The 24,027-nt window shown below is 35.1% G+C and overlaps 1 protein-coding gene and 1 long non-coding RNA gene across 6 annotated transcripts in view; one reads left to right on the top strand and one right to left on the bottom strand.

Annotated features, from left to right (window-relative positions):
* Btk29a (tyrosine-protein kinase Btk29A) overlaps positions 1-24,027 on the top strand; it is a 351,109-nt gene that overhangs the window by 169,003 nt on the left and 158,079 nt on the right. The window lies entirely within an intron of this gene.
* Positions 17,845-20,163, bottom strand: LOC139996964 (uncharacterized). Its single transcript, XR_011802456.1, has 2 exons — positions 18,622-20,163; positions 17,845-18,477 (listed from the first exon to the last, which is right to left on the bottom strand). It is a non-coding gene; the product is annotated as an uncharacterized lncRNA (long non-coding RNA).

Below are 24,027 nucleotides of genomic sequence, written 5' to 3'. Positions count from 1 at the left end.
TCGTTCATATAATATTTATGTTTTTTTTTTAATTTAACCCACTTAACAAAACTATTTATTTATATATATATAATTAAATATAAATATACACCTCACCTTGTTATTCATATAAAATAAAAATTTAAAATACAATTTAATATAATTAATAATGCATTATATTGCAAACGTAACGTTATACAATACAAACCTCCAATAAATACAGTATAATACAAATGTATTCTACTTATAAATAATTTCATTTATATATATAAATCTATTTATGAACTTTAAATTCTTTAATTTTTTTTTATTTTTATATGAAAAAATTATATTACCTATAACATTATCGTTCATATAATATTTATGTTTTTTTTTTAATTTAATCCACTCAACAAAACTATTTATATATATATATATATAATTAAATATAAATATACACCTCACCTTGTTATTCATATAAAATAAAAATTTAAAATAAAATTTAATATAATTAATAATGCATTATATTGCAAATGTAACGCATACGTTTGCGAGTAACCTCCACACAGGGACCGTGCCAGTCTCGTCTCTGTGGTTTTTAACCTTTTCGTTACTACGGGCGACTACAGTCGCTCTGCGTAAGATGCCGCATATTGTACACACGACGAGTATTGTACATGCTGAAGCCTTTTATTATGGCAATATACATACAAAATGGTGTGACAAGAGGGCAGTATATATGTTGTCCTTTTTCCACAATGAACAATTTGTTCACACGAAACGTCATTATCGCACGTGAAAAATGATTAAAAAACCGAAGTATGTTGTCGATTATAATCGATTGATGGGAACTGTGGAACGAATCGCGATACTAGTGGCAGATTTCCGAAGTTACCATTACCATTCCATTACCATTCCGAAGTTCCAATACCATTATTAAAGCTATTTAATTATATAATTTATAATGTATATAATGTATAATTAAATAATTTATAAAATATAAAAAAATATAAATTATATACAATTATATTATATTATATTATTTATATTCTGTAATTATTATTTGTTTGCAAATTGTAATTATTAGCTTGGCAACTAAGCGATTGTGTATTTTAAATAAGAAGAAAAATTCAAAATTTTTGCTTAAAAATATAACTTTATTTAATTAGGTATTGTCCATTTTCGTCCATCACTATTTGTCATCTTTCAGACAGTGTCATAATTCCATGTTCATAAAACTTCTGATTTTTCCTAGCAAAAAATAAATACTCTGTTTTGAGGAAACTTAAAAAACACCGTCAGAACAGCTTGGTTTGCAGTGAGGCGTAAACGTGACTGTTGACGATCCTTTGTTAATAATAAAAATATTTTTAATAAAATAAAATATATTACCGAAGCGAATAAAATTATTATTATCGTTGTTATTACAGCGAAGCTGCACCTATCCGACGCGGTTGCGAAACAAGAAACGTTGAACAACTGAATCAGTCGGATAATACGAGTTCTTCCTTCCTTCGCTTATCATTCGTATTTATCATTCGTATAATCAGAGTTAATTCCCATATAACTGGATTTCGCTGAGCTGAAGTTCGTAAATACCAAGACAAAGACTTTTATCCGCATAAGCGTGACCGTCGCGTGACCTACAGTCGAGTAATAAGAGTTGAACAACGTATTCGGTAAATCGGGCATTGCGATGATATAAGTTTGCATAAGCACAGTTCCACTTGTTCTAATTGTAGTTATGTTAACCAACACTGGTTTCAAAATATTGAGGTGTCAATTCAAGAACATCGTGGAGGCCTCTGATGGAGAAGTTTCTTCAGGGTGGGGAAAATGCGAGGATTGCATGGAGAATTTAAAAAAAAGGAAGAAAAAAGGCTACGTTCGTAGGCAACGTTTGCATGTTTGCAGGTGGTGTCGTTTTGACCCAACGTCGGAATTTCGCCGAGTTCAGCGTTTCCCGCGGAAACTGCCTTTGTCAATCGGCAACCAGCATTCGAACCGGATTGCCCCTTAAGAGGAGCGAGCTTTTTCATGTTCCCTTGATTCAACCTATGTGTGCAGATCTCTATGCCTTGCTGATCACGCTTTCGAGACAAAAACGTGGGAATTTCTGTCGATCCAGAGCTTTCGTTCGCACTTCGCCTCAACTTCCATCGAAATTTCACGTATTTTTGGTCTGGCAGAAATAACAATCGAAAATTTGGGAATTTAATGATCTGTGGCGGCACTCGGCAACAATGTATATCGCCGAAGCGAAGTGCCTAATGAGTCATCAATATCCCAACGGTCTTTCCGTCGAATGTTCGAGAAGGAAGCGTGCGTGGCAACGGTCGCGAACGCCTAACAAATAGTGGGGATATTGAGGGGTGACGAAAAGAAAAGAATCGAATCAGATCGACAGTTAGGTTCGACTAGGAAACGATAAAGTCGAGTCGTAACCGGGCAACAAGATTGACTAGCGAAACCGAGAGCGATACGTGACGCGATTAAAAGAAGACACTTGTTTAATAAATATATTGTTGATCGAAACACCGAGTGATTATTTAACGCACTACACCCAATATCACCTCAGATCGTTGATCTATTCTGTTCTATCGAATATTTTTGCTTCTATAAACCAGTTATTTCGGTGTAAAAGTGGAATATTTTTATGTCGAAGAATACTCTGATTTTACAATGTACACATTGTTGATCGGCCATGAGTTAACTCGTGTTTTCATGGCCAAACGTTACCGACTGGCCACGAGTAAACTCGTGATGCACTTTTTTTCGCATCGACGTCGTTTTCTCAGTGTGCTGTGAGAAATGATACAGTGCAATTGTTGGTCAGCATAGCTCAAGCTGTGTCTCTCGCTTATAAGACTCGTCAAGTTGCGTCCTTTGTTGTAAAAAAATGTCAACAATGACGGAACGTACCAATGAAGAATCTTTCAATGAATTATACGCGAATGTTTCATCTGATTGCCGAGTGATTGTGAATCAAATTGTGGTGACTTGGATATCAAATTGTGGATACTGTATCAGAAGATAGTGAATATGGTATTAGCCCACCAAAATATCATTAAACCTACGTGCATATTACAATACAATAAGCACATGAAAGAGGTAGATCGTGCAGATCAGTATTTGGCAAACAGCAGTATTTTACAAAAACCTTAAAGTGGTCCAGAAAATTAGCATCTTTTCTGATAAACTGCACCTTGCTCGATGCATATAAAATGTATTGTACCTATCTGCCAGAAAATAAAACAAGATACAACAAATTTCTACTAGAAGTAGCTGGAGAAAGGTTAACTGACACTTCTCGAATTTCTAAAACAGCTCCTTGTTATAATGATGCACCCTTCAGGCTTTCCGGACAACTAAGAGACCACGTGTTAGAAAAAATAGTCACTAGCAGAAAACAAATCCGACTAGAGCGTGTAGAAACTAGATATATTTGCAGAAGCTGTTGGTACCATTACACCTAGGTGATTGTTACACTGTCTAACATAGGAAAAAGAAATATTAAAAGTTGAATAATAGATAAAATGTATTAAAGTTTATTTATATTATTTTACTTGCACATCCAATTACGAAATAATAGCCGGTGACATGAGATAAATTCTCAGTAAAATTGCCGGTCAACAATGTGTTAACAGATTCTACATTTCGTGTAAATTTAATATGTTTGAACCTAATTAATTATCCTATAGTATGCTGCAATAAGTAAAGTGGTGTTCAAATGTTTTTTGTAGGCTTTTCGAAGAACATGTATTCGTTAGATCGACTATCTTAGCTCGCAATATTCTCGTAAATGTGCTCCTATTTACACAAACGATAGGAGATCTCGTTTCAAGTTAATGATTCGGGTCGTTCAAACGATATATTTCTTCATTTTTTTTTTTTTTTTTTTTGCATCGATCAGATGAAAGTTGAACGCTTGAGAAGTTTCATATGAAACCACGGGGCCGCGGTGCTCCATTTGCTTTCATCTTGAACTACTTCTTCATCTTGATATTTCAGTAAAAAGTTGTTTGCGTCAAAGTTGCTTGCTTCTTCCTGTATTTTTTTTCCTCGATTGTCAACAATCCGCATCGTTCTATTTTAAACTGTGTTTCCAGCCAAAACGTTTCATATTCCGGGAGTGATTTCTTTTCTTAAGCAACGAACGTTACCTTTTACTTTGAAGGTAACTTCGGTCGACTTCAAACTTTCGCCTTGCAAAATTTTACACCACTTTTCCATTTGAAATTTTTTGGCAAATCCGCCCTCTTATTTCTATTTTCATTTTTCCTTTCTTTTTAAATACTTGAACTTTCCTCCATATTTAATTGATTCATAGTTGACACGGTTCTTCGTTGTGAAATTCCCTTTACGTAGCTTCAACCAACTAAAATCTGTTTAGTTGTGTTACACGTAGTATCAATTGACCGTTCGAAGCCATAAAAGAACAAATCCTACCATATCATTCGGTGGTTCGAAACTGAGCTTTGCAGGTTAAGGAGTTTCCCTCACTTTGTCTTAACTGTAAGTCGTTCTTGGAATAAGCGAAGCGACGTTGAACGGTCAATTGATTTCGAACGCGCTGTATCCAACTCTTTATCCCAATTACAGTTTCCACCAAGCACTTCAGGAATTCTCTTCACGGAATTTGATCGTGAACGAACGTTGGTCATCCAGTTTTCCCAATTTTACAATTTCACATCGTATTTACGTATTGACAATTATGTCAAATTCTACCAACAATATATATTAATAAACAGATTGTGTAGCATGAATTGCCGTTAATAATATGTTAACCCAAAAGTGTACAGTTATTACAATAATAACAATAATAATAAAACAAATATATTAATAAAATGATAGTACATCGCGAAAGTATTAAATGCAAATATTATATATCGCCACTTACTCATTGGTTTTAGTGATTTTTTTTAACGACTGTCTCAAACAGCAATTCTTCTAACGACTCCCACGCTTCTAAAGATTGTTGTATTTTACTTGTCTATAAAAATAGGAATGATAAATGTACAGATTGTATGGTTGGCAACTAAGTGGTTGTGGACTTTGTCATTAGGTGGCACTGACAAAATCCGCAATCACTTAGTTGCCAACCCAATAGTAATGTAACGTGTTCAAATTTATCAAAGTATTTGATAATTTAATTCAAATGCAAATGTAGAAACAATTGAACTCTTAATATTTGAAATCACTTAATCTTTCAAATATTTCAATATTGAGTACTGATATGAAACTTTTTAGCAATAGTTTAGTAGAAATAATTGCTAAGAATAGAAAGAAGCTGGTGGCTATTGTAATCTTATTGGGTTGGCAACTAAGTGGTTGTGAATTTTGCCATTAGGTGATATTGACAAAATTAGATGCCAATACAATATAATGTAATAACAATCGAAATATAAAAAAGTAGGGGACTTTTCCAGAGTCTAATGTATTTTTAACAGAAATTTTAAATTACCTCAAATTACTTTCATAATCTTCTTCAACACTCTTATTCTTCCACAAAGTGTATCCTTATTTATGAACTATTTATTTAACCTTGGAGTATTCATTTCGTTGATAACAATACAAAAACTGAATTTTATAGATCTCAGAATTTTCTTTTATGTCACGACTAAATCTCAAATTCATCATTCTGGCAAAATGAATGTATTGGGTTGGCAACTAAATGATCTTATCATTAGGTGGTCATTATAAAATCCACAATCACTTAGTTGCCAACCTAATATATAGCACTGTAAACAGTAAGAGTCTCACACTTTTTGGTATTCATTTTAAATACTATTGTACACACTTTTAGGTTACTGTTACTGAAACATCCTAACATCAAGTGAACGTACGAATATTTTCATTTAGCAATGATGTTTACATTCGGTGCAAAGGAAAATGAAAAACTATCAACAGTGTTGCAGCGTTCGAATACTTTTTTGTGAAGATACCAAATTAGTTTAGTACACCTCATTTTAATTAATAATTGAAACTTAATATTGATATTGAATATTTAATAATAATTGAAATTGAATTTAATAATTTAAATTTGTAAGTGTAAGCGTTCGAATATTTTCATGAGTCACTGTATATACACAATTTACTGTTTTTCCACGTGCAGTCAAATTTTTACTCGATTATCATTATTTATGTTTAAACGAGAAACGACTCATGATACACGGCATGGTACACGGTCATAGTAGACGATGTAATGTGCTCGAAATTTCCAGCTTGAATATATTGGAAATATTGGAACTTCGTTTAAAATAGTTAGAAATTAATTGAAAATACTTGCCATAATACAAATCACATGATTATCACAATTGCGCACAATGACACAGATAGTTGTAAATAGCATGAAATACAATTTCGTGTGAGAAAGCTCGAGGCCAGGAACGATATCGCGGTGGTGCGACTTTCGTAAATCGCGCGTAAATACGCAGACGTATCGGAATATCCAATTGGCCCAGGGGAAGTTAATCGGACGATACGTCCCGTTGCCAACGGGGCTGATCCGCAACCGCGACGACCGCAAATGGAAAATCCCCGTAAAAAGTAGCGTAACCCGCTTTGCCCTATCAGTCGCGCGACTATTCCCAGCTGTAAATCCATTTTTCTTCCTGGCCCTATCGTTCTATATCTGCATTAACCCCCTCCTCTTTATACGAAAATCCCGTTTTAAACGGAAATTTCACAAATTTCAACGACGAATTAACCTGTTAAAGAACACGAGTTAGCTGGTCTGACTCGGATTCATAATCTCTTATAATCTCTTAATTCATTGTAATTTCTCTATTTGCATCTGCTATGTTTTAATATGTTCGTTCGTTTCTGTTTCCAAGTGAATTTTATATTTGGTGACCACTCGGGAGAAATATAACGAGTCCCTTTCTTTAATTACTTTGTTATATTAATGTTTCTTCGCTGGCTAAGGGAACGTAGTTTGGTATAGAATAGTTGGAAAAGAGGATAAGTCGATGCAAGCAGTTTTGATGATCATGTTCTGTGAGAAATGAGTAATATTGTGTTACTTCAAGTTAATTAGCATCGTGTATATTTTATAAATGTTTAAGAGAATGACGTTTATTCAGTTGGTGGCAACTAAGTGATTGCGGATTTCGTCGATACCACCTAATGGCAAACTCCGCAACCACTTAGTTGCCAACCTAATAAAATGAAGCGCAAGGATAGTTGCGATATAGAATTGGTTAATCGGAAATCGAATTTTCAAATACTTTTCTATAAATGAATAATAAATGTTATTTATCACGTACCTCGCCTGTGGCCTTCGTTTACGTTTAGAAAAATCAACAGTAAAACGTATGTGAAAGTGATCTCCTTCTTTGTTAACACCTAACCTCAATTTATAAATATTTTTTACCAAATAAGTGTTAACAGACCATTTACTATTAATTAAATTTCATTTTCTAAAGAAGTGGAGAATGGTAGATATGGAGTTTGTGCTCTTAGAGTATTTTAAAGTCGATGAGGTTATTTGAAGACGCGAAAGGTGCGCCTGAGGATACCAACCGGAGTTTAATTCGAATAAAGTGGGACGGTTAGGAAAATGGTACCGGGCAATTTCCGTTTTTCGTGAGATTAGCATCTACCAGATGTCGAACTGCCCGTCCACGGTTTTCATTAAATTGGATCGTTCGGCTAATGTGCAGAGTTTCGAGGCACAGCGATGCCTTATCTTAACGCCATTTCAAAGTCTGGAATTTTTACTCAAGATTCCTCAATAAAATTGCTCTTATCGTTCCTTGCAGTTCCCCGGTTTCTACATTTGAAGTTTAATGGGAAAATTTAAGCCTCTGACTTGTCTAATAGAATTTTTAAACGCATCAGATAAAAATGTATATATTGGGTTGGTAACTAAGTGATTGCAGATTTTGTCATTATGTGGTATTGACAAAATCCGCAATCACTTAGTTGCCAACCCAATACACATTTGGCACAATATAGCGGAGTTCTTAGAATATAAACACGATTGGACTTAATTAATTAATACATAAATTACGCGATAAGTACAACGTGTATAAATACATAATCTATATAGCTTCCGTTGAAGTAAAAACTCTACATCTTTATTTATGTATATCCGTGACCTGAAGACTGCTATTACGCAGAAATATTCTAAATAAGAAGAGGTGCATATTATTATACCCTTGAGTATACTTTATGTTTTGGGTTGCAAGGTCTAGGAACAAAGGAACAAACAAACAGATTTCTATTTATGTTCCCTGTAACCTCTAGCCAAAGCTATAGGGTTAACATTTTTGGTAATGATTTTTTGCTATAAATATATGAACGTGCTCCTTATCATTCCATTGTCTAGTAACACTAAGAGAGTAAGGATCTGAATCAACATAAACTTATACATTATACTTACACTTATACTCACACGTGTAATTATTTCAATATATTTTCTGTTATAAATTCATCCACTCGTTCTTCAATCAGTTAACCTCAACCTCAACAGCTTTTATAAAAATTCATTTTTTATCATATACTTATATGTGCACTGAATAGATCTTATTATATTTATTGTTGATACATTATACAGTATGATATCGTTGTGTGTATTTATTGTAGATACAGTATATACGGTATTAAATAAAAATGTACAATTGTATGAAAAAGTTGGTCAAGACAAAGTTACACTATCTCAAGATTACATATGTACCAGTGGGAAGAATTCTTTCACGAGTTTCTGAGATTATCAATATATTTTTAAATAGAACTCTATGTATGTTTTTGTCCATTGATTCATGTGTTTTTTAAATCTCTGTACAAAAGTATTGATATATTAGCCTTTCAAACTATATAGTATAGGACTTTTTTTATTTATTTAGAAATATTAGAAATTAGGGTTTCCAATGATTTCTATCCTATATGATAAATTTATTGATCCATAGATTTATTTTCAATGGATTAAACAGGAAACAATGGTTATTTACCGTGAACTAAATACAGTAATGTGCTATAACTAAAAAAACTAAATAATTAATTTATAATTCACAACTAATAGTTTACAACTCACAACAACTCGGCAACTCAACTCTCCACTCCTCACAACTCGAATTCTCACCACTCGACTGTCAACTCATAACTTGACTCCTCGTAACTCGACTCTCCACTCACGACTACTCCACTCGACTCTCCACTCACGACTACTCCACTCGACTCTCTACTCACGACTACTCCACTCGACTCTCCACTCGACTCTCCACTCACGACTACTCCACTCTATTCTCCACTCACGACTATCTCAACTTGACTCCTCACCACTCGACTGTCAACTCCCAACTACTCAACTCGATTCTCAACTCCCAACTACTCGACTCGACTCTCCACTCACGACTATCTCAACTCGACTCTTCACTCACAATTCCCTTCTCTTCACGTGACGACCACCCGATAAAAACTGCCAAGTCCTTTTGGCCTAATGGCACTTAGGCCTTTTCGCGATATAGTTTATGGTTACTCGATATTGCTTAGGCCATTTGTCCACGATACTACGATAGTTCAAAAGATATTTGAACCTTAATTTTCTAAAACTTGGCAACTGAAACCTATGTCTTCTTTGTCTTTCATGCACTACATTTCATCAAATTAAAATCGAAGTATCTTTTGAACTACACATATGCCCACATAATTACCATGATACTTTTTTAATTTTTACACAGAGAATAAATAATCACATTCACGGGTGTACAAGTGTACATGGAGTTCTGTTGCAACAAAATACCGACGATCATGGAATTTTCTAAAGAAATGAACAGATTCTTTCCACTGTGTGTAACTTTGTCTTGAGAAGTCTCTACGTGCAACAATACCCAAGACCGATATTTAGGTGATTTAGCTGAGACACCCTGTATACATAAATAAGAATCATTACAGATATAAGTATACATGCTTAGAGTGATGTGACAAAGTTTTCAGAACTTCTCTTCGTGCTATAATAGTTAAAGAAATATACATAGTACGTATGTATATTTAATACAACTATTAACTAATTAAACTCTATACCTTTGAATACAATGTATTGTATATGCGTTTTCCAATTAACAACCGTTAACCGATATCGTAAACCAATCGTTTATCTGACCAGAGATCAATTAAAACCCCGAGTTCACTGTATCTGAGTGTTTTTGTAGACTCGTTCAATCATTTACGAGCGTTCTTCTTCCTTTTACTACTTGACACGGTTTCATTTAACTGTACCAAATAGAATGCATAAAAATAATTCGCCCATTTTTCACCATCGCTCCATTTATCCATTCTTTTAAATTTCTACGAACCCAGGGACGAAGGATCGAAATTTACTTCTCCATCTACCGGTAATCGAACGAACCGAAATAGCTTCTTGATGACCCGCTGAGGTGGCTGTCCGTAGAATAATTCAAGAGAAACTTGAAAATAATCGGCTGCGCGTTAGTTAGCTAGGTTCGGCGAATGCTTTATTCTGGTGCCGCTATTCTCGGCGCATAAACCGATTGAGAAAATAGCGCGAGACTGCGCGGCCGTGGAAGTTGCGGGGATTCAGTGGTTTCTGATAAGGCAACCGGCGTGATTTATCCTCGTCGAGCAGCCGCCACCGTCTCAATTGGTATCGGGTAATTCAGTTACTTTTCCTTAGAGCATTCGCCTTTGCAACCACGGCAATGGCTTATCGTTCTTCTGAATCTCTGGCGTTTCTGCGCCGTCCAACTTCTTAAATTGCTACGGCTTTAATTTACCAATGCCAAGCTGAATATATGTATATTGGCGATAAAGTCGGAAATCTCTGGCTAGCTTGGTAAGAAGATGAGGATATTACAGAGTTTATGGCGGCTCTGGATAATGTCTCCATTCTCGTCTACTTTCTTCCAATAAAGATACGTTCACAGGGCTCATTCCTTTCGTACTGAAGACAAGAAGCTGTGCATCAGTTCTCAGAAATATTTTTATTATTTATCTCTTTCCCCTTTTATATGGATTTGTCTATTTTATATGGTCTTTGTTAGAAATATCGATCAAGTTTCTCAAAACATCTATGTTCTTGTTCTATTGGGTTGGCAACTAAGTGATTGTGAATTTTGTTGATAGCACCTAATGACAAAATCTGCAATCACTTAGTTGCCAATACCTTCTTGTAATAAGACTCGTTCCTTTCACATTTTTTTCATTATTTTAGTTTTTAAAGTTTATTTAGTTTCCAATCCTGTCTAGTTTCTCATAATAAACATACGTCCAGGGACTGATGTCTTTGTATTGAGAACACAAGAGACTTGGTGTATTGAGACTGCGAATCAGTATTTTAATTATTTTAGTATTCCTTCCTTCTTTTCTCTTTTTGTTTATATCTTGTTGATTGTAAGAATGTTGGTCAAGTTGCTTGTCCTAAAATCGAGGATATTGCATTGTGAAAAATGTATATAAGAAGTATATAAGTGAGATAGCTGAGGTTGCCGATAGTTGAGCACCACTGCTTTAATATCTTCGATGCAAACATCATATACGAACCTAATATTGGAACATTCTATGATTTGTATCGTGTATAAGATATTATGGATAAGAAATCAGAGAAGAAGTTGCTGGAAATATGGAAATGTACCTATACTGTTATTGTCGTTGAGGCTTCTGCATGTAAGCTGAGTTCACTAGACATTTCTTTTCCTACCATTTGCAATGCTAGCATTATTGGAATCTTAGAATACGATTCTTACTGGACATGGTTTGTAGAAACTGTATAGTTTCTGAGAACGTAAAAATATAGCTACTTATAATACATCTTCCTAACACCAAAAGACTCATAATAAATCCATAGAGAATTCTGCTTGCATTCTGAATCACCCTGTAAAAAAATCAAAATTAACAAATTTCAGTGTCATAGAGAAAACTATGTCTTAACTGCATGAAACTTAATTAAATTGCCATCGTATCTCAGCAGAGATCAACTTTATTACATTCGACAGGGTTATGGTATTATTACTCAAAGCTGAAGGGATTAACATTGAAAACAAACTCCTGATTGATAATATCCAAGAAATACATATTACACGAATTATCCATGTTTCATACAAAAGTCTGGTATTGTTTGCCAATTGCTCCACATACCATCTTTTAAACATCCTTGTTTCTTTGTTTTGTTTGTGTCTTTTAAACATTTCTTTTTAACACACTAAACGAATCTTCTCATACTTTTTTGTCCAACTGACCACAAATACCTAAGTAAATCCCTAGGAAACACCACTTCCTAAAACCACTTCCTCTTCTTTTGTAAAAATCTATTTCATACAACCAGGTACATACTTAACAAATAAATTAAACCTATTTATCGCCACTGTATATAGTTCACAAATTTGCCATTTAATTAATATAAAATTCTATATTCTAGAATATCCATGTACTCCAAAAGTATCTAAAAACCTCCCTAGTTCCACTTCTGTTACATTTGGATCTTATAGAAAAAGTCATTACATCTTGATGTAACCAGTTGGCCACGATTTTAATCAACTCTCTGGCTTTCGAACTTATAGGAAGAAAACGTTGAAGAAGGAGAACGACGCGATGTGTTGGATAACGAGCGTGCATCGAGGGGCGCCTCAGCCTGTTTCACAGCCGTAATAAGAAATTTCTCCTAGGGACATTTTATCCTAGGCAGCTTTGTACGCCTTCTATCGTCGCTTTGAGGCATGCAACGGTTTCTAATTAGGCCAAGCAACGCCGTTGCAAGTTTACGACTCTGTTTTCTTTGCCCCCCGCCTTCGGTTTGTGCATCCGCTTGCTCGCCTAACCTTATCCCGAGTCGCGGATGTATTAGGTTGTCCGAAAAGTGTCTTTCTTTCGCAAACGTGTTTTTTACAACAGTGCACCTTCATACAAACGTGAAACCAAGACTGTGAAATGTCGCGGTGTTTATCTCAACAGAACAAAATGGATCATACGTAATTCGACAAAATAATATAAAACAAAAAACATTGTGTGTCTATTATTTCTTCATAAAACGAAAGAAATTTTTCGGATAACCTAATATTATGTATTATAGGTTAGCAACTAAATGACTTTATCATTAGGTGGTAATGACAAAATCCGCAATCACTTAGTTGCTAACCCAATATTATGTATTATGTTTGCATTTTCTTGCGGAACCGTTTCCGTGGCCATGTCTGGCGCAGAAGATCGCGTCAAAGGGACACGGGTATTTTTCAATTAAAGTCTGTTACGTGGCCGCAAAGGAGAGACAGGGGACAAAGCCAAGGGGTAGAAAGACGCTTGTGAAAGATGAGCAGCTCAAGCATTCTATCTTTATTTGATACGTGTCTCGTGATAGACGTAGAGGAAAATAGAGAGTGTAACTGTGAAAATTCTTCTATCGTATTTCTTTCTGTGTTGTTATTTCTGTATTTAGAGGTAGAATCATAATAGCTATTATTTTATTCTTTGGATAAATCTATCACACCGTTCTGAGCAGAAAAACCTTCATTGCACTTTCTTACATGGTCTGGGGATAAAAAACACGAGAACATCTTAAACCTATCGATTAAATCTATCGATTGTATCTAGAACTACCTTCTAGTTACTACTTATTGTAACTAGCGCATCTGCATTTAGATGGCGAGCTCACGTTGTCATTTTCAACATTCTGTTTCTTTCTTCTTATTTTATTGTTAGGGAGGAATAGTTTATTGAATTTGAAGTGAAATTTCTTCTATCGTATCTTTCTCCGTTTTCGTTTTTTTTTTTTTTTTTTTTAATTGTTTCGTAGAAGTTAAAGATGCGAATACTCTTTTATGCTAATTCTTTCCGTTCTTTTCTTATTATTTCGTGGCACCGGTTAATTGGGCTTGAAGTTATGAAAATTCTTCTATCGCGTTCCTCTCTTTTTCCTTTTTTGTTAGTTTACGGAAGAAATTAATTGGATTTCAAGTTATGAGAATTCTTCGACAACATTTCTCTTTTATCGTGTTTCTGATTTTTTACAGAAACAGCTAGAAGGAATAGTTGAAGTTGAAGTTGTTGTAATATTCTTCTTGCGAAAGATTCGCATTTTTGTGAGATGGAATTATTCAGTCGAATGTTTTGAGAATTGGCGAGTTTTGAAACGACAACATGATTTTGCTTCAAACTTGAAACGCTGTAGTGGAAATATTGCATTCCTCGTATATTTTTATTCTAGCTATTCGAAAAAGTTGAAAGCTCTTTGCTGTTTATTATACTCTCTAGCAGTTTTGTGTGATGGAAAAGAAAACGAGGTTATTTCAGTCTGACTAACGAAACAGAACTTGTTTAAAGTAATTATTATGTTAATTATATTATTCAACCATCTGAATTCTATTTTTACTCATTTTCATTGTTACCATACGTCGCAGTATGGGTGGCGTTGCAGTATGTGTAGTATATCGCAGAGTTAACTAAGCTAATGACTGTATTTCCATACAGATAGAACGATTAAATTAGGAGACTGTTTCATAAACTAACAATAACACACGGTCTAAAAAAACATTTTCGACTATCGATTATTATTCCAGATTTTTCACATACGCGTCTACTTTGAGTATTTAATTAAACAAATAATTTACCTCTTCGTCTTTCGTCGATGATTAATTATCATTATCTATGGTAATAACAAACAAGTCGATTTTCTAAATTTAAACGGTTTTCTCATAAAACCCTGTTATAAAATTATAAGACTAAAAGCGATTATTCACAGAAGGTTGGCTATAATTTTAACAAATAATTCATCTCGACCATAATTCCAAGGATATTTGTATGGAAATCTCGAAGGGTCCACAGTACATTTTGCTTAAAGTTTCACAGTCTGCGTCGATCGTTTTACAGGTTGCAGATATCTCGTTGGAAGACGATATAACATGGAACACGAAAGCTGGAATGTGTTTGAAGCTTATAGGTCAGTGCAACTAAACCACTTTTGCCCAAATTGTGCTAAATGCGCTTTAGATCGTTGTTCGAGGTTTCTATTCGTTTATTTATTTCGTTTGATTTCTCAATAGCATTCCTTGGTGAAACCTGCAGAACGCATTACGAGCGCTGCAAGCGGTACGATATTGGGAGAAATTGTAGCAGGCATTTAGAACGGCCACATCGGGCCATCATTTTAGCCCAAAATTGTCCCGTTGCTGCGGCAACACGCCGTTAAATGGTATCGCTTCATTTAGCGCTGCTGGCAAAGATGGCCGCGTATACATCTAACTGGTTTTATCGAGCTAAGTTTATCGACTGTTCAAACAGCCCTGTTAATCATCCGGACAAACTTATCCACCGAGAAAGGGAGATCGATCGACGATTAATCTTCCTACGATTATCGAGCTATCCGCTTTCGAATCGAATCGAACAATTTCCAAAAGCTTTAAACGAGACAAATTTGACGCGTGTTCTATCGGTAAATTTTCAGTAACGTTTATCATCTCGAATAAAAATTCGTGGAAATAATAAGCATTTTTTATGTGTCTTTAAATAACGAGTTTACGAGATATTAAAGACAAAGTAGACTTTGGGCAACAAACTTTTGACCGTCCACTTTGAAAGTTTATTCCACTTCCAACATTTTCTCTTTTGTTTCGGCTAATTACTTCGTAGAGTTACGATTGCGTCTGTGCCAAATTCCAGTCGCGTCTTCTAGGTTTGTTATAAATTCCAATTTTAATCTCTCTAGAAGCTCAAGTGTCTCATCTTCCCTTAAATTTTCTGAAACTTTCATTTCGATGATCAAAACCCATCTACGTTCGAATTTCATCAGCCAACTATATCCCTTCCATCAAGAGCGCACGATTGTTCACTCATACACGGCCAACATACCAACAATTACCAACAGCAAAATACTGACATTCACGGATGACAAGACTGTACTAGTCAGGCACACTAATGCAGAAACAGCAGTCACATTACTACAAGAGCACATCAGAAAAATAGAAAAATGGCTACAAGATAAACAAATAAAAGCAAACCCCCGTAAATGCAACCATATTACATTTACACTAAGAAAACGGAAACCACCAAATATCGAATAGAATGGCACGCACATAACACAAACAAGGCAAGTTAAATACCTAGCACTCCACTTAGACACACAACTTACATGGAAGCAACATACTAAATCAATTATAGACAAAATACGGATAAAAAGAAGACAGATGTACTGGCTAACTAGTCGAAATTTTAAACTCAGCATAGAAAATAAATTAAAAATATACAAAACGACAATAAAACCAATTTAGACGTACGGAATACCACTATGGAGGACAGCAGCAATGAACCACATAAATAAACTAGAGTCGCTACAATCGAAGATACTGAGAACAATAGTGAACGCCCTCTGGTATTTCAGAAACGAGGATATACGCAAAGACTTAAAAATACCAACGGTGAAAGAAAAAATCGGCAAGTGCGCAGAAAAATAGAAGGAGAAAACGGCAACACATCCAAACCAGCTGGCTAATGAAGCGAGCAAAATTCTCATAGAAAGAAAACTAAAAAGAAAACAACCCACTGACCTCACTGAAGAAATAAAATAGTCTAACTGGAAGATGGTATCCCGCTGGGGGTAGCTATCCACCTTTTATTATTTAGCAATAAGGCTAGAAAAAATTACCGAATGTCCAGCTGGACAAATTGTAAAGTACAAATTAAATAATAAAAAAAAAAATATTGTTCGATATCTCATTTCCGCGTCCTAAAACGCTCTCCATGCGCGTCATCTCAGCTTTCCGTGTCTTCGTGTCAATGTATCCTCGGCATAGAAGTGCGCCTCTCCAGCGAAAGAAAATCACGCGAGACGTAAATCGAGGGAACGTGGTCCCTGCAGGCTGAGCAGAGTAAGATATTGATAAAGGAAGAGTAGCTCGGTGGCGCGTTTCCAATGTAAAGTGGGCCGAGACCGGTCGTGTTCCCGCATATAAACCCCGTGTCCCGTACGTGTCACGATTGACATGATCCATCGTTTCTCGTGTACGACGTTCCTTTCCTTTTCTAGACGACAGGGCTCCTTAACCTATTTATTCGCGGAGAAGAACCGGCTCCACGGATCTTAGCTCGAAACTCCCTTGTTCGCCGTGATCGAAATTGGATTACAGCCATTTTGATAGTCCTGGTTCGATTAACCATTTGTGCCTTTTCCTTCGCGCCCAATTACAATGGACAGCGAGATCCTCTGTGACCGAAGAAGCGGAACGAAGAAAGGGCAGAGAGTGGGTTGCTGGCAAATGGAAAGCCGGCTTACCCTCCGAAATTACGGCCACTCTCATTATACCAGGCTGGTATTACGTTTGCCCTGGAAACCTAGTTGAATGGGCGGGTTCGATGTGATTGGTGGACAGACGCGTGGCCAGCCTTGATGGAAAAGTGCGTTTGGTTATTGGTTTCAGTGGTTTCCCAGTTTGGGGAGCTTGTAGCAGTATTGGAAACAAGGGAAGTATGCTGGGTCGTAATGGATTATCTCGATCTCGCGTGTAGTTTTGGCTGCAATTATTCAGATATGTGTAATTTTGTGCGCTACACTGGATTAGCCGCGTAGTAGTGACACACATATATGAGAATGTGTGTATGTGGAAGTATGTGCGTGAGCAGTGTCTCGTAGAATAGAAGAATGCAACTTGTCGAAATAATTACTTTAAGAGAAACTCTACGTCTTTGCTTTTGTATATCCGTGACCTGGAGACCGCTGTTAAGAAGAAAATAGAATTTAGTGAAAAAATTCGATATAATGAGAGGTGCATATTATTGTTCTCTTGAATATAAATTTCGTTTTGGATTACAAGGTGTAGAAACAAAAGAGCTATAAGTAGATTTTTATTGCTGTTTCTTGTAGTCTTCAGCTACAGCTACATGGTTAACTTTTTGGTAATGTCCTTTCTTATATATGAACGTGCTTGCTATCATAGCTTCTGCTATTGTATTGTAACACTATAAGGGTGAGGATCTGGATCAGCATACACTATACTTATACCTATACTTGTTTCAATATATTTTTCCATTACAAATTCATCCACTCGTTGTTCTATCACTTAACCTCAACAATATCATATATTCAATTAATAAATAATGATAACAATTTATTTGATTTTGACCTCATACACTATACTTGTACTTATACTTATATTTCAATATATTTTTCTATTACAAATTCATCCACTCGTTGTTCTATCACTTAACCTCAACAATATCATATATGAAATTAATAAATAATGATAACAATTTATTTGATTTTGACCTCATACACTATACTTGTACTTATACTTATATTTCAATATATTTTTCTATTACAAATTCATCCACTCGTTGTTCTATCAATCAACCTCAACAATATCATATATGAAATTAATAAATAATGATAACAATTTATTTGATTTTGACCTCGTACACTGTACTTGTACTTACACTTATATTGCAATATATTTTTCTATTACAAATTCATCCACTCGTTGTTCTATCAATCAATCTCAACAATATGATATATTAAATTAATAAATAATGATAACAATTTATTTGATTTTGGCCTCATACACTATACCTGTACTTATACTTATATTGCAATATATTTTTTTATTACAAATTCATCCAATCGTTCCTCTATCACTTAACCTCAACAATACTATATATGAAATTAATAAATAATGATAACAATTTATTTAATTTTGGCCTCATACACAATACCTGTACTTATACTTATTTCGATATATTTTTCTATTACAAATTCATCCAACCGTCTCTCTATCAGTTAACCTCAACGCAACTGTTCCGTATGCATAGTGGTAGAAAGATGGTGAGACAAAAGGAGTGCTTAGACGCGTGCAATGTGTATCCACGAATATCTTGTAAATCACATATTAAATAAATATGAAACTATTTTAATATCATTTCCACGTGTAATGTGAGTGTTGCTATACATTTATTTCGACGACTAAGATCCATAATTTTCAACTGTAATATCGGTGGAAGTGGTCACATCTAATTGCGTCGTCGAGTATTCAATTGGCCGCTCGATGAGCGATGCTCTGCTATTTCTACGTAGAAAAGAATGGCTTTCTGACGAGAATATTAGGATAGATTACTTTAGTAAGTGATTTTGTAGCTTGGAAAACTTGTACCGCGTGGAATTTGAAAGAAAACGAACGTTCATCCGATTGGTCATGATGCAATAGATTAAGCTCGCCTCGATCTCTCACACATTTTCGGCTGTAACGTATTATTAACGAAGCTAGTCGTTTTCTCTGCATAGCGAAGGCTGATGGAATTCCGACGAAAATATCAAGATAGAATACTTTGGTGGATAGTTCGTAATTTGAAAAACTTGTACGTTGCGTAGAGTTTGAAAGAAGACGATGACGTTTGTTTGATTAGTATTAGTCGCAATAGATTAATATCGCCTCGATTTCACACGTGTTCTCGGTTGTAGCATATTATTGATCGCAGTGCTCGAGTCTAATTACCTCAATTACGTATGTTTTTCGATTGTATCTATCGTGATGATACGATTTCAATTTCTTTTAGCCATTTGTAAAGAATAAATTCATCTCACAGGTTAGTCCAATGTTAATTAATTTCCCTATTTAAGTACTGCTCAAAATACATTTTGCGAATTATCATGAAACGAGAAAGACCTAAGAGACAGCTTTGAATTCCTTACACGAACGACAAATTAGTTTGAAATTCCTGCGAGGCTGGATAAACCGATATCGGTAAATTCATAATCACAAGGCGAATCCACGGCTTACCTCATGTCAAACCTAACGCGCCGCAATTCCGATCGACACCGTTCGATCTGAACCGGGTCGAGTTAGTGCGCGTAAGTTTCGCTTCTGTCAGCGTTACGGCTAATCCCGAAAATCCCTAGATTCCTGTTCTGCTTATCACATGTACCAACGTGTATCGACGATACGTACAGTAAATCGATCGTGTCTTTCGTTATCTTGCCACGTTCCTCGCCATCGAAGATTCATCGAGTTTCTAAAGGTTAATTCGATAACATCCGCTCGTTCTTAGATGAGGAATTTCATATACTAATAAATTATGACAACATAATCGACACTTGCAAAATATTAAGACAGATTAAGAAGAAGATTAGATTATCAATTATTTCTTCGCGAATAAACGTTTTGTGTTTAAACTTAATCTTTAACACGCAGAAAATCGATATCGTGAAATTGAATAGAACGTCTGTCCGCAAAGTATCCGATTTACGGATACATCTTTCTACTTGTGCTGTTGTGAAAAACAAAGTTCTATTTATCTATATAATTTATGAAAGACTTTCAAGTGTCGTGAGCCTTCAGACGTTTAATCGGCAACAGTAATTTATTTTTCATAGACATTATGTCGATATGTCATTACCATCTAATGGTAATCAAATTACCATCTAATTAATATCCTGATCCAAGTTACATGAAATTGTACGAATAAAAACCTTATTCTACTAAAATATACCGATTTTCCGTCTTTTCACTTTTTGTGCAAATAAATTTATTTCAAACTTCCATCGTCTTAAGATTCTTATCAAGTCTCGTGTGTTCAAACGGACGTTGGAAAGAAACGAAAAGCGAGAAAGAATGGCTCAGAACCGCCCCACAGTTGGACAAAGAACAAGCATCCGGGGCGGTGGTCTCGAGTCAAGGCTGGAAACGGTAATTTTACGAAAGATATGTTTCTAATCGGGCGTTAATGGGCGATGCCGGAAGCGTCCAACCAGCAATCTCCTTGTTCATCCGGAAAAATACTTTCCGCTTCTTGCTTTCCTTCTTTGCGCCGGGTTTTTCCTCTGTTCTAAGTGATTGCGTCTGTTCTTGAAATTGAATCAGGCCACGCTGCAAAAAGGAATGCCGGATGAAACGAAGGAAAGGGTGGTTCCTGTGCGATCGATCGATTTCAATTTGCCAACATCCGTACGATAGAGTACGCCTGGAACGATACTTGGTGGAGAGAGAATTTTCAACGGGAATTTACAAACTCCTCAAATAAATTCACATTAGTTCGCACGCGTTTGTTCAAACCGAGACAAACTAAGGTAAGGTTAGGAACTAAGTGATTGCGGATTTTGTCAATACCACCTAATGACAAAATCCGCAATCACTTAGTTCCCAACCCAGTACGTATTCTTAACACTTTACCGACAGCAGCGATTCATCAGCATACGCACGTCTGACCGGCAATTCAGACGCAGATTCTCCCTAGCACCATTCTTTTTGTTCATCGCGAACGGTACGTTTTTCAAATTGGTATAAAACTGTGGGAGCTTATAAAGCAACGCAACTGACGCAACTGAGCAAGGTATCTTAGTACTAAATAACAAATTACTGCTCAAATAATAAAAAAGATTGTCGGCGACAAAAAGACCGATTAATCGGCTATCGGTCGGTAAAGTGTTATATATACACGTTGAATGGGACGCCAATTTTACAAGGTTTGGCCGTGGCGCCACGATGAATTTTTTATTATGCGATACATATAATGTTGAAATATTACCTACAATAGATATGCTACGATGTATAATCATCATTAATGAATTTATCTTACTGAGGTCACCGGTGACCCCCATGCCATTCCTGTTAATATCGAATGAGACAGAGCGTTTATCAGATTAGACAAATTACCTACGTTCGAACGATTTGAAACCGTTTTATGGGTGTTCACTTGAGATACCATTTAAAATTCTATGTTCGTCCTTATGAAGTCTAGTTCAGATTAAACAAGTTATATGCGTCCGAATAAATGGAAACTGTTTCATCAACGTGAACCTGTTATTTAATTGTAGACGCTAAATATTCATTTAATTCTTAAGTAGTATATTATGAAGTGCTTTAAAATGAAATAGCTCGTTGAAAACTAGCCAGTGATACCAATTCGAAATTAAAATTCCTCAATCTGAAGCTAGTGATATTTAAAAAGAAAGATGTATAATTACGCTCTGTGATGGACGAAATTGGCGTTTCTACGAACAATATCTTGCTTTCTAGGTGAATTACTTCGAACTAGAATTCCAAAGACTGTAAGAAATGACAAAGAAAATGGTCGATGTAGGAAAGTCAAAAGAAAAGAAATAGAAAGTATTTGTTGTAACAAAGAAATATCTTACGATATTCTTTCTAACTGAATTATTTCAAGCTAGAATTCCAAAGACTATAAAAAATGACAAAGAAAAAGGTGAAAGTAGAAAAGTAAAAGGAAAAAAGAATAGAAAGTATTTGCTATAATAAAGAAATATCTCACGATATGTTTTCTGATTGAATTATTTGGAACTAGAATTCCAAAGACTGTAAGAAATGACTGAATTATTTCAAACTAGAATTCCAAAGACTACAAGAAATAACAAAGAAAAAGATGGATGTAAAAAAGTCAAAGAAAAGAAATACAAAGTACCTGGTATAACAAAGAAATATCTTACGATATGTTTTCTGGCTGAATTATTTCGAAATAAAATTCCAAAGACTATAAGAAATGACTAAATTATTTCGAACTAGAATTCCAAAGACTATAAGAAATGACAAAGAAAATGGTCGATGTAGGAAAGTCAAAAGAAAAGAAATACAAAGTACCTGGTATAACAAAGAAATATCTTACGATATGTTTTCTGGCTGAATTATTTCGAAATAAAATTCCAAAGACTATAAGAAATAACTAAATTATTTCGAACTAGAATTCCAAAGACTATAAGAAATGACAAAGAAAATGGTCGATGTAGGAAAGTCAAAAGAAAAGAAATACAAAGTACCTGGTATAACAAAGAAATATCTTACGATATTCTTTCTGGCTGAATTATTTCGAAATAAAATTCCAAAGACTATAAGAAATGACTAAATTATTTCGAACTAGAATTCCACAGACTGTAAGAAATGACAAAGAAAATGGTCGATGTAGGAAAGTCAAAAGAAAAGAAATAGAAAGTACCTGGTATAACAAAGAAGTATCTTACGATATGTTTTCTGGCTGAATTATTTCGAAATAAAATTCCAAAGACTATAAGAAATAACTAAATTATTTCGAACTAGAATTCCAAAGACTATAAGAAATGACAAAGAAAATGGTCGATGTAGGAAAGTCAAAAGAAAAGAAATACAAAGTACCTGGTATAACAAAGAAATATCTTACGATATTCTTTCTGGCTGAATTATTTCGAAATAAAATTCCAAAGACTATAAGAAATGACTAAATTATTTCGAACTAAAATTCCACAGACTGTAAGAAATGACAAAGAAAATGGTCGATGTAGGAAAGTCAAAAGAAAAGAAATAGAAAGTACCTGGTATAACAAAGAAGTATCTTACGATATGTTTTCTGGCTGAATTATTTCAAGCTAGAATTCCAAAGACTATAAGAAATGACAAAGAAAAAGGTGGAATTAAAAATTCAAAGGAAAAAATATAAAGTACTTGCTGTAACAAAGAAATATCTTACGATATGTTTTCTGGCTGAATTATTTCGAACTATAATTCCAAAGACTGTAAGAAATGACTGAATTATTTCAAACTAGAATTCCAAAGACTACAAGAAATAACAAAGAAAAAGATGGATGTAGAAAAATCAAAGGAAAAAAAAAATAGAAAGTATTGCTCAGTAAAGAAGACCTGGAATACGTTTTGAATTCCTTTCACAGACGACCAATCTTTTCAGTTGTTTGTCGCAAAGGTTAAATAAGTTTACGCGTGCGCCCGATATAAAACTTTGCATCGTTTCAGTTTCCTGCGACGGGATTGCAAGAAGTTTGAAACTCGTGGCAAAGTATTCCGAAAGGGTCCGCACTCCTTTCACTGGCAACACGATCTTGATTTTAATTAAGCTCTAAGCGAACGCGACGCGATCAAACTTGCGACCTGTTTCCTCTCGCCAACCCGAGCCAACCTAACCTGTACTTCCTCTTTGATTCGTCGTACCGGCTTTCCGCTGGCTGCAACGTAAATTTTATTCTGAGAAATCGGCTCGGTTGTTCTCCACAGAGAAACACCAACGTTACGTTGATTTATTTCCGATCGTTTGTCAAAAAGTTTCAGGAATTTTGCTCAGTTGCGCTCGCAATGTTTTCTGCAACTCCTGTTTCGACATTAGTCACTGAAAGTTCCCGCGGCTTTTCAACTATTCCCT

Source organism: Bombus fervidus, chromosome 19 (genome assembly GCF_041682495.2).
Source record: "Bombus fervidus isolate BK054 chromosome 19, iyBomFerv1, whole genome shotgun sequence".
NCBI classification, from domain to species: domain Eukaryota; kingdom Metazoa; phylum Arthropoda; class Insecta; order Hymenoptera; family Apidae; genus Bombus; species Bombus fervidus.
Note: the sequence above shows the minus strand (reverse complement) of the source record. Positions and strands in the feature narration are given on the sequence as shown.